General features: G+C 35.7%; 1 long non-coding RNA gene across 1 annotated transcript; it reads left to right on the forward strand.

Annotated features, from left to right (window-relative positions):
• The first annotated feature begins 696 nt into the window (after positions 1-696).
• Positions 697-14,378, forward strand: LOC137503383 (uncharacterized). Its single transcript, XR_011019110.1, has 3 exons — positions 697-911; positions 7,698-7,828; positions 14,283-14,378. It is a non-coding gene; the product is annotated as an uncharacterized lncRNA (long non-coding RNA).
• The last annotated feature ends 1,106 nt before the right edge of the window (positions 14,379-15,484 follow it).

The raw sequence follows: 15,484 nt of genomic DNA on the forward strand, positions 1-15,484 counted from the left end.
TCACATTGAACTACCTAGCTGTTGCGAGTAAACGTCTGTGTGATTGTGCTTCTTACCTGCTGTTTGGAATAAATAAATCAAAATATAAACTGTGTGCATTATGCTGTGTTTTACTTTCATCCTTTCCTTCTCGTGTTTTCCATTCCCATACATAAAAGTCGTGGGAAGGGTTCAACGAACGAACGAAAGAATGAGGTTATGTTAGATCGTGATTTAGGCAAGTATGGGCGTTTTGGGGTTTTATATGAATTGCAGTAACATTTTCAGTAATCAATGTTGCATTTATCACTTAATTGATGTAAATTTACTTTAAAATGCGAACGGTGAAACAACGATACAAGCTAGCGTTATAACAGTATTAACCAACATACAAATACGGTAATTGCAATTTTCTTTTCAAGTAAAAGACACAGGAGAAGCTTTAGATACAACTTCCCTACCGAAATACAATCATTATCTCTATCACAATTAAAATTTTAACAAAGTAACAACTATCATCATGGTGTTTACTGCGAGGTGCTATCGTGGGATTTATTTCCTTATGTTGGCAGAGAGAAAGTGGCCACTGTAGCTTCCATGAACTGTTTTCTCAGCCAACCTTATTATACAGGAGTGACGGATCTATTTCTCTTATATGATCCTTGTCCACAACCATCTGGGCCACCCGTGAGCGGGATATTGCACTCAGTGCCGCCATTTTGTGAGTTTGCTGCATGGTCTACTTCCCTCAATCTTCAAGTACTTCGTCTCAGAAAACATTGTCAACTGCATTGGTGTACTACTTTATTGAAATTGTGTGCGTGTGTAGAACTAGTACAAATATAATACAGTATTGTGTCTGGGTGAAATAACGAGCCCAAATCAACTTCACGAACAGAACAGAACACTCAGTGCCGCCAGTGCCCTTTTCAGTAAGTGTCTCATACTACGATTGTAGACATTACGGATGTGTTCAACTACAACTCTCCCCACAGTTGTGTATTTTAGTATATATGAGTGTTACAGTGTGATTTATTACAAGTATTGGAACTGTGTGATATAACAAGCCCATTCACATTTCAAGTAGCGGAAGAAGTGTCTCACACTCTGTAGTTGTCACAAGTAATACATCCTTTCTTAAATTCAGCCTGTTCTACTGACTGTTACAAATCAAATTTGTTCTTCAAGAGTTTGTTTTAAGTGATTAAACAACATTCAAATATCGGGTTTTGTTTCAAAGTAGCTGGTATGTTGTTGTATAAGGCCAATTCTACAGCTTATTCCGCTAAGGAAGCTACGGATTTTCTTCATTGAGGAATTGTGATTTATGTCTTTTTACACTGCGTCCACAACCTCTAACATATTGTCGGTAATGTTCAAGTTCACTAATGTACATTTGCCAAATGCATAGATCTTAAGTGAGAATATTAGAAGTTAATATTAATCCTTCTCAGTTTCAGCATTCTACATATTTTTAATATTTAAAGTTATTAATTTTCTTAAATTTTATTTTTAATTAAGCATTAAAAATAAATACGCATATAACTAGCTCGCTTTTTAGAAAACTCCCAGCCTTTGCGTTGCAAGTGCCTGCAAGTTGTGTGTAGTAGCAATCTATCGTGTACCCTAAATTTGGTGGAATGAGGATTTTTTTTCTGAAGAGCATCGCAGATGAAGAAATGCGGATGGTAGTTAGACAAAAAATTGCAATAATTAGTGTGTAATTTTAATTACCGGTATTGTTTTGCTTTGTTATTTACCTCTGTGTGCAATTTTATAGTGAGGCTGTGAATGTTGAGTTGTTCATTACTCTGTATGATGCGACATATGGAAGTAGGGTTCAAATTCTTGAGAGGTTTCCATTTAGGATATCTGTATCTTGTTTTATCAGTGTTGTTATGGAGATTCTTCTGTGTCACATCAATACCCTGCAGCAGCTATTTCTGGTATTTTTTTGTGATGATTTAGGTTACAGTAGGCTGTCTCTCTGATTTATTGCTGTGTAAATGATTTTCAGGAGTGAGTGGTGGTGAGATATCATGGGGTCGAATACTAGTATCTGCAGCCCTGAAAAACGTTTCCGTGGTTTCCCCATTTTATCATTAATTAACCTTAATTAATGCCACTGCATACCTAATCTTAACCCTTTACCTTGGAGTTGTTAGTGCAACAATAAACTGCTGGCAGGAATGGAAGAACAATCTTCAGGAATACATTCTGGCTGTGGAAACTGTAAATGGTATTCAGAACAAGTAAACACGGCACATTTCAGTATTGTCCCCTATAGTAAAATATACAAAATACAATTGAGCATAGTTTCCTGTATAGCCTACATAGAAATCTGTTCCCTGGCAATGTGTAAGAATCTACAAAATTAGCCACAGGAACGAAGCTTGTATTACCTGTAGGAGAAATTGTAGTATTCATTGTTTGTGCAGTATGTTTACATTTACAGTAAAATATCACAAAGTGACTAATGAACACTGCAATTGGGTGAAATGAATTCTCTGGGGCACTACTCGAGGTATTCAACATATAAAGTTAAAAATTGCATGATTTTCCTGTATTGAATAGAGAAACACACAATATTAAACAGAAGGAAGGATCCACCTTTCAATACTCCGTTGTTAAGTTGTGATCACTTTGTTAATTGTTTTTAGACATTTATGACTTAATTTTTGCACTGCTTTGCCAATTGGCTGATGATGACACTTCTAATGTGTTGAAACCGGTCTCAAACGAACAAGTTGTAACCTCTATTTGGTTCAACTTAAAATTGAGTATTGAAAGGTGGATCCTTCCTTCTGTTTAATATTGTGTGTATTCAACATAGACAATTTTCGTACCACCTGCGAAAAAATAAAAACTGCTTAACATTTAAACCACTCGTTTGACATGGAACTCCCTACAAGGGGCTCTCTGTTAAACACCACTTGGTTGTGTCATTAGACATGACATGCATAGAAAAATAAAGAAAAGGCACTTACGTAAAGTTTGCTGGCATTGTTTGATGAAATGAGCTGATAGCAGTATTGTATAAACTTTTGTCTTCATTTCAACAGAATTTTCTTCATTTTCCATTTCCAGTCTTCTGGGTAGAAATGTGAATCAAGAACCTCCTTAGTTTTTCTTCTCCACCACTCCTTTCCTTCCTCGAATATTTTTTCTAATTTTACTCCACTCTTCTCTGTTCTCTCCTTACCGTATCCATTCACCCCTTTCTGGGCATTCTTCGATGTCATTCTCCTATGACTTTCTCTGTAAATACTTACTGTGGAACTCTATCCTCTTCCATTCTCATCATGTGTCCATACCATTTCAGCTTATGTGTCTCTATCTTGCCTTTCAGTTCAGGGAATCCAATTCACTCCCTCATTTCTATGTTTCTGACTTTATCCCTTTATGCCCTCCCTATTATTTCTCTAAAGAATTTCATCTTGACCTCTTGCATTCTGCGTTCATCATGTATTTTTGTTGTCCATGGTGTATAATACATTGGTTGCAAAATTTTCTTGCATTCCGTTGGATGTCCCAGTTACAGACTATACATCTCACACATTGGTAAAACTCATTGGCTTGTTCAAGTCTCTATCCAGTTTCTTAATTTATTTTCCCATCTTCTTCAATTATTCTCCCTGAATACTTGAAGCTTTCCACAACTTCTAATGGTCTTCCATTTACTTCAATATTCCCAATTCCTTCTCTATTACCTCTCGTCACCACTACTATCGTACTCTTTTCTACACTGATTTTCATTCCATATTCCTCCAACTCCTGATTCCTTACATTATCTTGTTCTTGTCCTTCCATTTCATCTTCTCCACATATTACTGTCTTATCTGTAAAGAGTGAGGCCTTTGCCTCCTTGCTTCCCATTTTTTTGTTGTATACTCTTATGGATTTCATAAATGATTGTAATTAAGATTGGAGGGGATAAAACACATCCATTTTGAAGGTCTGTTTCTACTTTGAACCAGTTTGTTTGTCCTATCATAGTATTCATACTACTTACTCACTTTTAGTTCATGGCTTTTATAATATGTTCTTCACCTCTCCCTGCCTTCTTTTTTATCAATGCATCCGAGACCACTTGCCATGGTACACTGACATATGCCTTCTCAATATCGATAAATATCATCACTGAATCCAGCCTAAATTCCCATCTGTTCTCCGTCACGTTCTTTAGGTTGAACAGATTAAAAACTTTTAAAATTATGTTTACACTGAATATGGAGTATGACACCATATGTAAGTGAAACACAGATAATAACTGGTGGCAAGAAAAACAGAGTTTGAAGCCTTTTAAATGCCGTGTTATCAGAAGCTCTTGAAGATCATTTTGATAGAACATGTCTCAAATAAAGAGATAGTGAATAAGTTGAATGAGAGGAGAATGGTTTGAGAGAATTTGATCCTGGGAAGGAAAATTTTGATAGAACACATCTCAAAGAACTGTGAACTTGTTCAGTTAGTTTTGAAGCCGATTGCAAAGGATAAAAATGGTAGGAAGATTCCAGTATATGGACCCCGGTGATCAGAGTGATATGCAGACCATACAGTCACTGAATTTTCAAGAAAGGTCATCTTGTTGCGGTTTCAGTTGCATATAAATCTGTATGTTAGATAGCTATTAATACGATATAAGGTGTCATGTAATACTTTTTTTTTTTGCTGTTGGCTTTACGTTGCACCGACACAGATATGTCTTATGGCGACGATGGCACAGAAAAGGGCTGGGAGTGGGAAGGAAGCGGCCATGGCCTTAATAAAGGTACAGCCCCAGCATTTGCCTGGTGTGAAAATGGGAACCCACGGAAAACCATCTTCAGGACTGCCGACAGTGGGGATCGAACCCACTATCTCCCGAATACTGGATACTGTCCGCACTTAAGCGACTGCAGCTATCAAGTTATAATCTATAAGCTTCATTTCTGTATTGATTGGTATCACACTATAAAGATAATTTAAAAGTCACCACCTTATCAATACAAGATTTATTTACTTCAAAATTGGTAAATTAGGTCAAGACCGGTTTCGACCCCTAAGGGATCATCTTCAGTTGACACATATATAAAAAAGATATTTACAAAAACATCACATGTAAAATATTAATCTTTCAGTTAATTCAATGTTGGTGGGTACATCTTAGTTTTGAAAGTATGTGTGTGAGATTTATAGGCTCACTATGTCTAAATTATTGCGTATATAGGTCCTATACTTCTTTACATACAGTGTCAAAATTATTACATTCAATATAATTTATCTATTTGATGAAAACAATAGCAAATTGCTTTCTAGAATGGTAAAGTGTGTACATTTTTAGTTTAAAAGTACATGTTGTTTTTTACATGTTGTCATGTTACAATTTATATTACAAAGTATAAAATAAAATAATTCTTGCATTTGTGCACATTGATAATAGTGAGACTATTGTAGGGTCTTCAAAAATATACCGTTGTTTGAGGTATGTCACTGTATATCTGCTTTTTGAAATGTCAATAGCCTGATTACATTCTTATATATAAGTTATGAAATTTCACTTTTTATTGTTCGGTCTAATGGAAGAAACATAGAATAACCTTGTTAATGTAGATTCTTCATGACTAAAATGGTGTATAGTACCTTATTAAAATAGATCCTTAATACTAAAATACAAGTAGGTGGTACCTTCTGTGCTTGTTTTATATATTAAAATAGGGTTTACATTTATTGACATTAGTTCTATGGTTTGTTACCATTTGTAAATTATGGTCTAGTATGAAGGCCAGTTGGAAATATTTGAAGTTAGTCTGATGGGAATAGTTCAATCCCTTGTTTATATTGTTTATTTTTGCCGCTTGTTAGGTACAAGCATGGGATAATCTTGTTAAAATGAACTCTTCATAACTAAAATATTGGTATATGGTAGCTTATTAAAATAAATTTTTGCATTAAAAGTGCAAATTTGTAGTGCTATATGTGCACATTTTTCAAACGTAAGATAGGGTTAACATAGGTTAACAACAGTACTATGGGTTGTTACCGTTTATGAGATTGTAATCTGATATAACTGGTCAGTTAGAATGTATGAAATGTTTACATAAATAGGACCGGATACATATTTATACTATACTTCTTTCCCTCTTTTTACAAGTGAATTTACCGGGCGAGTTGGCCGTGCGTGTAGAGGCGCGCGGCTGTGAGCTTGCATCCGGGAGATAGTAGGTTCGAATCCCACTATCGGCAGCCCTGAAGATGGTTTTCCGTGGTTTCCCATTTTCACACCAGGCAAATGCTGGGGCTGTACCTTAATTAAGGCCACGGCCGCTTCCTTCCAACTCCTAGGCCTTTCCTATCCCATCGTCGCCATAGGACCTATCTGTGTCGGTGCGACGTAAAGCCCGTAGCAAAAAAAAAAAAAAAAACAAGCGAATTACGTAGTGTAGTATAGTATTTGTTGCAATTTTGTACGCTGCTGCTGTTGTTGGAGTTATCTTGAGATTCTGTATGTCGTTAAGAAAACATTTTTCTTCTTTTCGCATGTCGTTACCAGTTAAATGGGTGACTATCGTGAAATGGAGTACGTTTGAAATGTCGTGCGTCTTGATAGAGTTGCACGTTTGTTGTGGCGTCGAGTCTTCTATGTGATGTAAAATAATGTATGTTAAATGTTGAGACCCAGGCAGCCACGCAGAATACACGGTCTATTGTAATCTATTGTAATAAGGTACTATATACCATTTTAGTCATGAAGAATCTACATTAACAAGGTTATTCTATGTTTCTTCCATTAGACCGAACTATAAAAAGTGAAATTTCATAACTTATATATAAGAATGTAATCAGCCTATTGACATTTCAAAAAGCAGATATACAGTGACATACCTCAAACAACGGTATATTTTTGAAGACCCTACAATAGTCTCACTATTATCAATGTGCACAAATGCAAGAATTATTTTATTTTATACTTTGTAATATAAATTGTAACATGACAACATGTAAAAAACAACATGTACTTTTAAACTAAAAATGTACACACTTTACCATTCTAGAAAGCAATTTGCTATTGTTTTCATCAAATAGATAAATTATATTGAATGTAATAATTTTGACACTGTATGTAAAGAAGTATAGGACCTATATACGCAATAATTTATACATAGTGAGCCTATAATTCTCACACACATACTTTCAAAACTAAGATGTACCCACCAACATTGAATTAACTGAAAGATTAATATTTTACATGTGATGTTTTTGTAAATATCTTTTTTATATATGTGTCAACTGAAGATGATCCCTTAGGGGTCGAAACCGGTCTTGACCTAATTTACCAATTTTGAAGTAAATAAATCTTGTATTGATAAGGTGGTGACTTTTAAATTATCTTTATAGTACAGCTATCAAGCTCGGTCATGTAATACCAGGGGTCCTTTGACTATGATCTTGATATCGACAGATAAGTTAAATTATATTTCCTATGGAAGTGATCACTGTTTTAGAAATCATATAAAACTGCAGGTCCTTAGCTTTGATTGAAGTATCAGTCATAGAAAACTTGAGGTCCTATAGGTATGATCATAATATCAACTGTCATGTAAAATTTTGGGTTTTTTGGTATGATCATAATATTGATGTTCATATAAAATGACACAATTGTTGCTTAGTTTGTTGACAAACACCATAAGTATCAATGACATCAATAAGGTAATATATTTTTCTGGCTTATGTTTCAGTGTATGGTCAGTGGAAGTAATCAACCATACCAGTACCTTTTAACTACTTCAGTTTGCAGTGCAAAATGGACCTGGAAGCAAAAATCAAAGAGGAACCAGCCTGGCTTGAAGGAAAAATAACTGCATCACTTGTAAGTCTCATTCCAGATAACTTTATAGAGGTCAGAAATTAACCCTTAATAGCTGAATAAGTTTGGCGGGGGCATAATTTTCTATGTGCTTCCTCAGTATTAACACCAGCAGTCACCAATTGCTGAATGAGCATCTATGCGTAGTACAACTCTGTTTTGCTTATTTGTCTGGGAATACACCACAACACACTACACAATGCTGTCAACTCTTAGGAACTTAAGGTTGGGCTTGGATTAGTCTGTACTTTTTACTGTTAGTATCGAAATTACTTTGGTTTAGGGGTTGCACTTTTTTATTTTTCCCCTCTGATTAAAATAGAGGATGGTTGGCCAATTGTACTTTAAAAAACTAATATCCTCCTAAACTACTGCACCAGTATTAGCACCACATGTTAAAAATTATTACTCCTACCATAATTAGTGTAGAAGAAGTTAAATCACAAATCTTTCATTAGTGTTTATGAGCCTGGATACACCAGTCTGCTAAACGAAATGTCAACACAGGTGTGATTATTCTGGGTTACCCTCACATCCACAATGTGATGGAAGATATTATTATGTGTTTTAAGGAATGAGCAGATTTGCATATGACATACGAGGGATGACATAGCTCAAAATCTGAATGTACGTTCTCTCAAAATAAGTATTTTGCTCAGATGTTGAATTCTTCTAGAATGACAGAATAGTGATTAGTTCATTTTATCGTGGTTTCCCATTTTCACACCAGGCAAATGCTGGGGCTGTGCCTTAATTAAGGCCACGGCTGCTTCCTTCCAACTCTTAGGCCTTTCCTATCCTATCGTCGCCATAAGACCTATCTGTGTCGGTGCGACATAAAGCCCCTAACAAAAAAAATATTTCATTTTATTCCTCAAATACAGGTCAGATTCTATGTTATATAGAGAACCATGTCTAAGGGCTCTAGAATGTATGAATTCTGAGAATGATTTCTTTTATCTGCCCCTTCTTAGTGGGCTCTGACACTTTAAGGAATTAAGGCACATTAAACAGATTTTTTTCTTTCCTCTTTGTCATTATTTCCCTGTCCTTTTTGTGCATCCTTTTCATCCATTCCTTAGTTCAGCTACTCTTCTCTTCTGTATAGAATGTGTTAAGTTGGCATATTCTAGAACTTGTTACTTTAATTCACTTTTAGTTACTTAATTTACATGAGAACGTAAGCTTTTAATCACAGTCCCCCCTGTAATGCTGACAAGGTTTTATGAATCTAAGAATGAAATTTAAATGTCCCGTAGTAGATCATAAAAGATCTTCTGAAACTGCAGATATTAACTCCAACACTGCTGAGAATGAGATTTTAAAGGAAAAGGTTCGTTTACTGGAATCGAAAGTACCGGTACCAGTAAACACTCACAACACAGGTGGCTCCGAGAATTCTAGTGCGTGGTGTCAAGTTGCTTCAGATTCTAGGAGGAAAAGTGTACAGTTTAATAAGGACAACTTTGTAATTGACACCAAAAATAGATTTTCATCCCTGAGGGAAGTAAGCGATACGCAAGGTATCCGTATAGGAAGCAGTCAAACGTATAGCGCAAAATCCGTTACGAGAAGCGGCAAAGTTAGGCCTAAAATCCCACACAGTGCACCGGCGAAAGTATCGAACGTTCTTATATTTGGTGATAGCCAGGCGAGGGGAATTGCGGAGAAAATGGTCAATGAAGATATTGCAGCATTGGCAGTCATCTATCCTGGGGCCCCAATGAAGAAGGTATTGGAAAACACGGAGCAGGCGGCAAGAAATCTCGGAAGTCGTGATGCAGTAGTGATCATCGGCGGGACGAACGACGTAGCTCACAACGACGCTAAGAATGTTATTTCTGAACTTAAATGTACACTAGGTAAGCTGACTCACACTAACATCTTTGTAGTGAACGTGCCCCACAGGCATGATTTGATTAGAGACTCGTGTGTGGACATTGAAGTGGACAAAGTTAATACAGATATGGTTAAAATTTGTAAACATTTTCGTAATACACAGGTAATTGATAGCAGCAGTTTTGAGAGACACTGTTACACAAAGCATGGCCTTCATCTAAACAATTCAGGTAAACGAAAGATAGCAAATATTGTTCTAAATTTTATTATTCATAAGATATGTACTGTAAAAAAGGCAACTCCCTTGAGTTATAATAGTGACCAGGAAAACTAGTAGAAAGAGCCAGCTGTACTTCAAGCTGGCTCAGCCAACTAGTAAATGAAACTCAGGAAAGTAAGGAATTTCAAGTTACCCAATTACAACAGTCAATTTTTAGGGAGGAAGGGGGTCTGAGATTGCTCTTGGTAAACTGTCAGAGTGTAGTAAATAAACAATTAAAATTCGGTACATTGATGGAATCTTATGAGACTGATGTGGTGATAGGAGTAGAATCATGGTTGAGAGAAGGGGTGGGTAATAGAGAAGTATTTCCAGAAGGGTACACAGTCTATCGTAGAGACCGAGGAGATAAAAAGGGAGGGGGGGTGTTTATTCTGGTGAAGGAAACATATTGTTCACATGAATGGTTTACCAATGAAAGGGATGAAATATTAGGGATAAAATTAATTTGTGATAATATGAAGGAGGTGGGAATTATAGGAACATACAAGCCAGGAAGAGAGGAAAGAGACATGGAAATATTTGAGAAAATAATAGATTATACTCATAAAAACAATAATAATGATGTGGTAATAATTGGGGGAGATCTAAACTTGCCTGAGGTTGAATGGAATGGAGCTGCAAGTGAAGCCCATGAACAGAAACTGGCAAATAAGTTAATTTGGGAGGGAGGATTTACACAAGTAGTACAAGAACCGACTCGTCTCAATAACTTACTAGATGTATTCTTGGTTAAACCATGGGAAATTGTTGATAAAACTGAGGTAATTGAAGGAATAGGTGACCATAAGGCTGTAATAATGGATGTAGGACTGGTACCAAAAAGGCTTAATAAGAGGGTCACAGAAGGCAAGAAATTGTACAGAAAAACTAAAGTTGATGAATTTGGGATTTACCTTAAATCACAATTCAGTTGTTGGATAAGAGAAGGGAGTAATGTGGATACACTTTGGGCTAAATTCAAAGGAATCGTTTGGGAAGGAGAGAAGAGATTTGTACCTGTTAAGAAGGGTAAAATGACCTCAAACCCTGTTTATTATACAAGGGAAATAAGAAAATTAAAAAGAAAATGTAGAATAGTAAACAGGAAAATCAAAGAAGGTAGGGAGAGTAGAGAAAGTAGAAAACGGCTAATGAGGGAACTGAATAGAGTAAAAAAGGAAGCAAAAGAGAATTATATGAATTGCATTCTTCAAGAGCATAATGACCACAAAAGGAAATGGAAAAAGCTGTATTCATATATCAGGAATCAAAAAGGAAATGGAATCCAAATTCCTACAATGGTGGGAGAAGGAGGTGAACACTATTTAACAGATACTGAGAAAGCAAACCTCTTTAGTAGGGAATTTAGAGATTCAGTAGATGATTTTCAGGAGTTGGACACCGAAATAGAAGTTACAGAGGGAGAGACACAAAGGGAAACAAGAAGCTTCTCGTTCACAAATGAAGTTATTTTCAGAGAAATCCAACTACTTCAGCAAGGAAAAGCAGCAGGAAGTGATCAAATTACTGGGGAGGTGATAAAGACAATGGGGTGGTACATAGTGCCTTATTTAAGATTTCTCTTTGACTATGTCATAAATAATAGTGTAATACCAAAGAAATGGAAGGAATCTATAATAATACCAATTTATAAAGGAAAGGGTGATAAAAGGAAACCAGAGAACTACAGACGAATCAGCCTGACCAGTATAGTTTGTAAAATACTTGAGAGTTTAATATCAAAGTACATCAGAGGGATATGTGATGATAAAAATTGGTTCATGAGGAGCCAGTATGGATTTAGAAAGAAATTTTCTTGTGAGGCACAACTGGTGGGATTTCAGCAGGACATATCAGATCAATTGGATTCAGGAGGCCAGTTAGATTGCATAGCCATAGATCTTTCCAAAGCCTTTCATACAGTGGAACATGGAATATTATTAAAGAAATTGGAGGGAATAGGATTGGACGTAAGGGTTACACGTTGGGTAAAAACATTTCTAAATTCAAGGGTTCAGAAAGTCAAAGTAGGAATTAACGTATCGCAGGAAGAGAAAGTTTGGAAGGGAATTGCACAGGGTAGTATAATCGGTCCGTTACTTTTCTTAATATACGTAAATGATTTAGGGAACAATATAACATCAAAAATAAGATTGTATGCAGATGATATAATTGTTTACAGGGAAATAAATACCATTGAGGATTGCTCAGAATTACAAAGGGACCTTGAGAGTATCCAACAATGGGTTGAAGAGAATAACATGAAAGTTAATGGAGGCAAATCAACTGTTACAACATTTACAAACAGGAGCTTTAAAACTGAATTTGAATATACTTTGGATGGGGTAGTTACCCCAAAAGATGGCAAGTGCAAATACTTAGGTGTAAGATTTGAAAGTAATTTGCATTGGAAGAGTCATGTGGATGACATTGTTGGGAAAGCATACAGATCGTTACATGTCATAATGAGGCTACTTAAAGGATTCAACAAAGAATTAAAAGAGAAAAATTACTTAGGCCTAAGTATGATTCGTCCATTATTGGAATATGCAAACAGTGTTTGGGATCCTCACCAAGAATACCTAATAAAAGAAATAGATAGTGTGCAGAGGAAAGCAGCAAGATTTGTAACAGGGGATTTCAGGAGAAAGAGTAGTGTATCAGAAATGTTAAAGAAACTAGGGTGGGAAACTTTAAGTAAGAGAAGGGAGAAAACTAGACTTATAGGTTTATATAGAGCCTATACAGGAGAAGCAGCATGGGGAGATATCCGTGAGAGGCTTCATTTGGATAATAATTATATCGGCAGGACTGACCACAAATATAAAATTAGAAGGAATTTTAGCAGAAGCGATTGGGGTAAATTTTCATTCATTGGGAAGGGTGTGAAGGAGTGGAACAGTTTACCAGGGGTAGTGTTTGATCCTTTTCCAAAATCTGTACAGATATTCAAGAAGAGAATAAACAGCAACAGAGAAAAGAAATGAAATATTAGAGGGCATTCGACCAGTGCAGGTTAATGTAAATAAAGAATGTGTGTGAATAAAATAATTCCATCCCCTGGTCTAAGGAGTTTGGATAGCCAAAGTAGGGGACTGCCTGTAGGGGTGAAGTACAGTGGGGACTTCGAGGGCCCTGGGACCGCTACGGTAGCTGTGAAGGCCCTTCAGGAACTCTGAAAAGTGGCGATAAAAGGGGCTCTGGTTAAGACGCAGCAGGTCGTTATGCTACTTAGGTTCCAGAATGGGTTAACAAAAAGTAAATAAATGCAATGTAAATTTTAATCTTATACCAGTTGTACAGTATCATTTGAAGTAATTCCACATACTGTATATCAGATGACTATATTTGCAAGTAGTACAGGAGATATTATTATAAGTAGAATTTTGTAAACAATGTAAATTTATTAAGGATGAGCTGTGTGTTTAATAGAAAAAATTGTTAGCGTAAATTATATAATATTGTATTATAGGAAAATTTTATTCTCTTGTTAAATTAATATTTAATGCTTGACAATAATGTATTTTAGTGTACCATTTGCCACCGAGGTAAACACCTCATTTGCAAATAAAGAGATTTGATTTGATTCTCCACTGACGGTGTCCTCATCCCCTCAGCTCCTCACAGAACACTAGATAACATGCTTATAGTTGTGCAATATTTCATTTCTAGCTGCTTTGACTTTGGGTTACATCACATCTTTCACTGTTATATGACTGTGATAAGTCTGCTTCTTTCATGTTTATGTTTTTTTATTTTACACTTGGAAGCATTGAAATTTGCTGTTTCAAACAGAACTGTATTAATGTTTTATGTAGCCCCTGTGATCTCATCAAAACCATAGTCTAGAATGTGATTCCATTATTTCAAATAATTTTAATCTGTCTATAAACAAACTCTATGCCGAGAACAAAAAATCATTTAGAAATGTAACGCTTCTAGTTGGTTCAGACAACTTTTATCATTTGATTGATATGATTGTTCATATGAAAACAGTTCATAAAATTTAGTGTTTATGCCTATGGCTGCGTCCTTCCAAATTCTGTGTGAGATAGCCCCCATTCCATCTCTGGTATTATATCTTCTGGTATGGCTAGAAAACGTTTGGCCTTTTTATATTTTGTTCTCAGTCTCATCCTTTCTCTGACATAAGGAATGAGCAAGAATAGTAACACCATTCTCAGTACAGCCTTTGGTTATAACAATCCTCTGCTGGTAGAAATCTTCCTTAAACATTAGTGAAATTCTGAAAGTAACTGTAATACTGGAAATTAATGAATTAAGATGCTCATTTGTTGGTGACTGTATTTGTAGATGTGTGTTATGAGCATACCTAATATTTCTTATTTTCCACAGGAAAATTTTGAACATGTATCAGAAGTGATAGCTCTGAAAGAAGAAGTTAAATCAGAGTTAACCGAGCCAGAGTCATCGCAGGAAGACTCTCTTGAGGTAGTGTATATAATTTGATAATCCATCGTCAGATAATGGAAATGGGTAGAAAATAGCTCAACAGATACCAGGGTTTGATCCATCTTTTTGGTGCACATGATTGATAGTCCTACCGATAATATACTTTTGTTATGAGATTGACTATTTACATATCTAGTTTTCACTTTTCCTTCAAGTTGTTCCACGATCTTGCGTTATAAATTGTGTAGCAGTTAGGATTATTCCAAAGAACTCTACTCTATGTCATTTGGTAGCTGGTATCATTCCTACTAATACTTTTGAATTCGTTAATTAGTTTTGAACACAAAGTAGCTGAAAGGTACATTCTTTTGTTACTGTTACAGAGTATTTTACTAGTCGTTTCCAAATGAAACACCTTTGTTATCTTATTGATTATATTAATTATTGTTTTCTAAATAATACAGTAATTTATTGATACAAGTTGCAGGTGATATGCTTGTTTACTGTGATTATTCGCTTGTATACTACACACATTGTAGCCATCTCTTGGCAAGTGAAAAATATTCTTTTTCTCCCTAGTGTGGTCTGTGATGGTACTAGTCCAATGTGACTTATAATATTTGTACCGGGAGGTGCACCTCAACCCCACACATTGAAAAGAAACGCCTTAGGGAACACTATCTATCGAACAAAACTTGAAACCACTAATGCATAAAGTTGGGACATTGATCAGAAGATGTCACTACTGAATAACTGAGTATGTTATTTTAACGTTTCCTAAACTGACTGGATTTCTTTGTTTTGTTTTGGTGTACGTCAAAAAGTTTGAATTTTTCTCCATAGATGTCCCCACACAAAGCTACGGTCATGCACTCTGGTGCAAGGTGGAATAATTACTGATTTAAAGAAGTTTTGGGTTTATAAGTTTTTTCAACTAAATTTACTTTCATTTATTTTGATACTTCAATGTTTTGCAACACTTCCTTCTCATCTCGCCAGCTTTGAAGTCTGGCCAATCACAAATTTTCTGTATTTATTTTTCAGCCAATCATAAGCTTCTTGTAACTTTTTGAGTATCAAATGAAATGAGAGGGTGTGGTCAGATTTTGCCCAGAGCCTTTTCGAACTCTCCCGTCGGGTATAAA

Source organism: Anabrus simplex, chromosome X (genome assembly GCF_040414725.1).
Source record: "Anabrus simplex isolate iqAnaSimp1 chromosome X, ASM4041472v1, whole genome shotgun sequence".
Classification (NCBI taxonomy): Eukaryota; Metazoa; Arthropoda; class Insecta; order Orthoptera; family Tettigoniidae; genus Anabrus; species Anabrus simplex.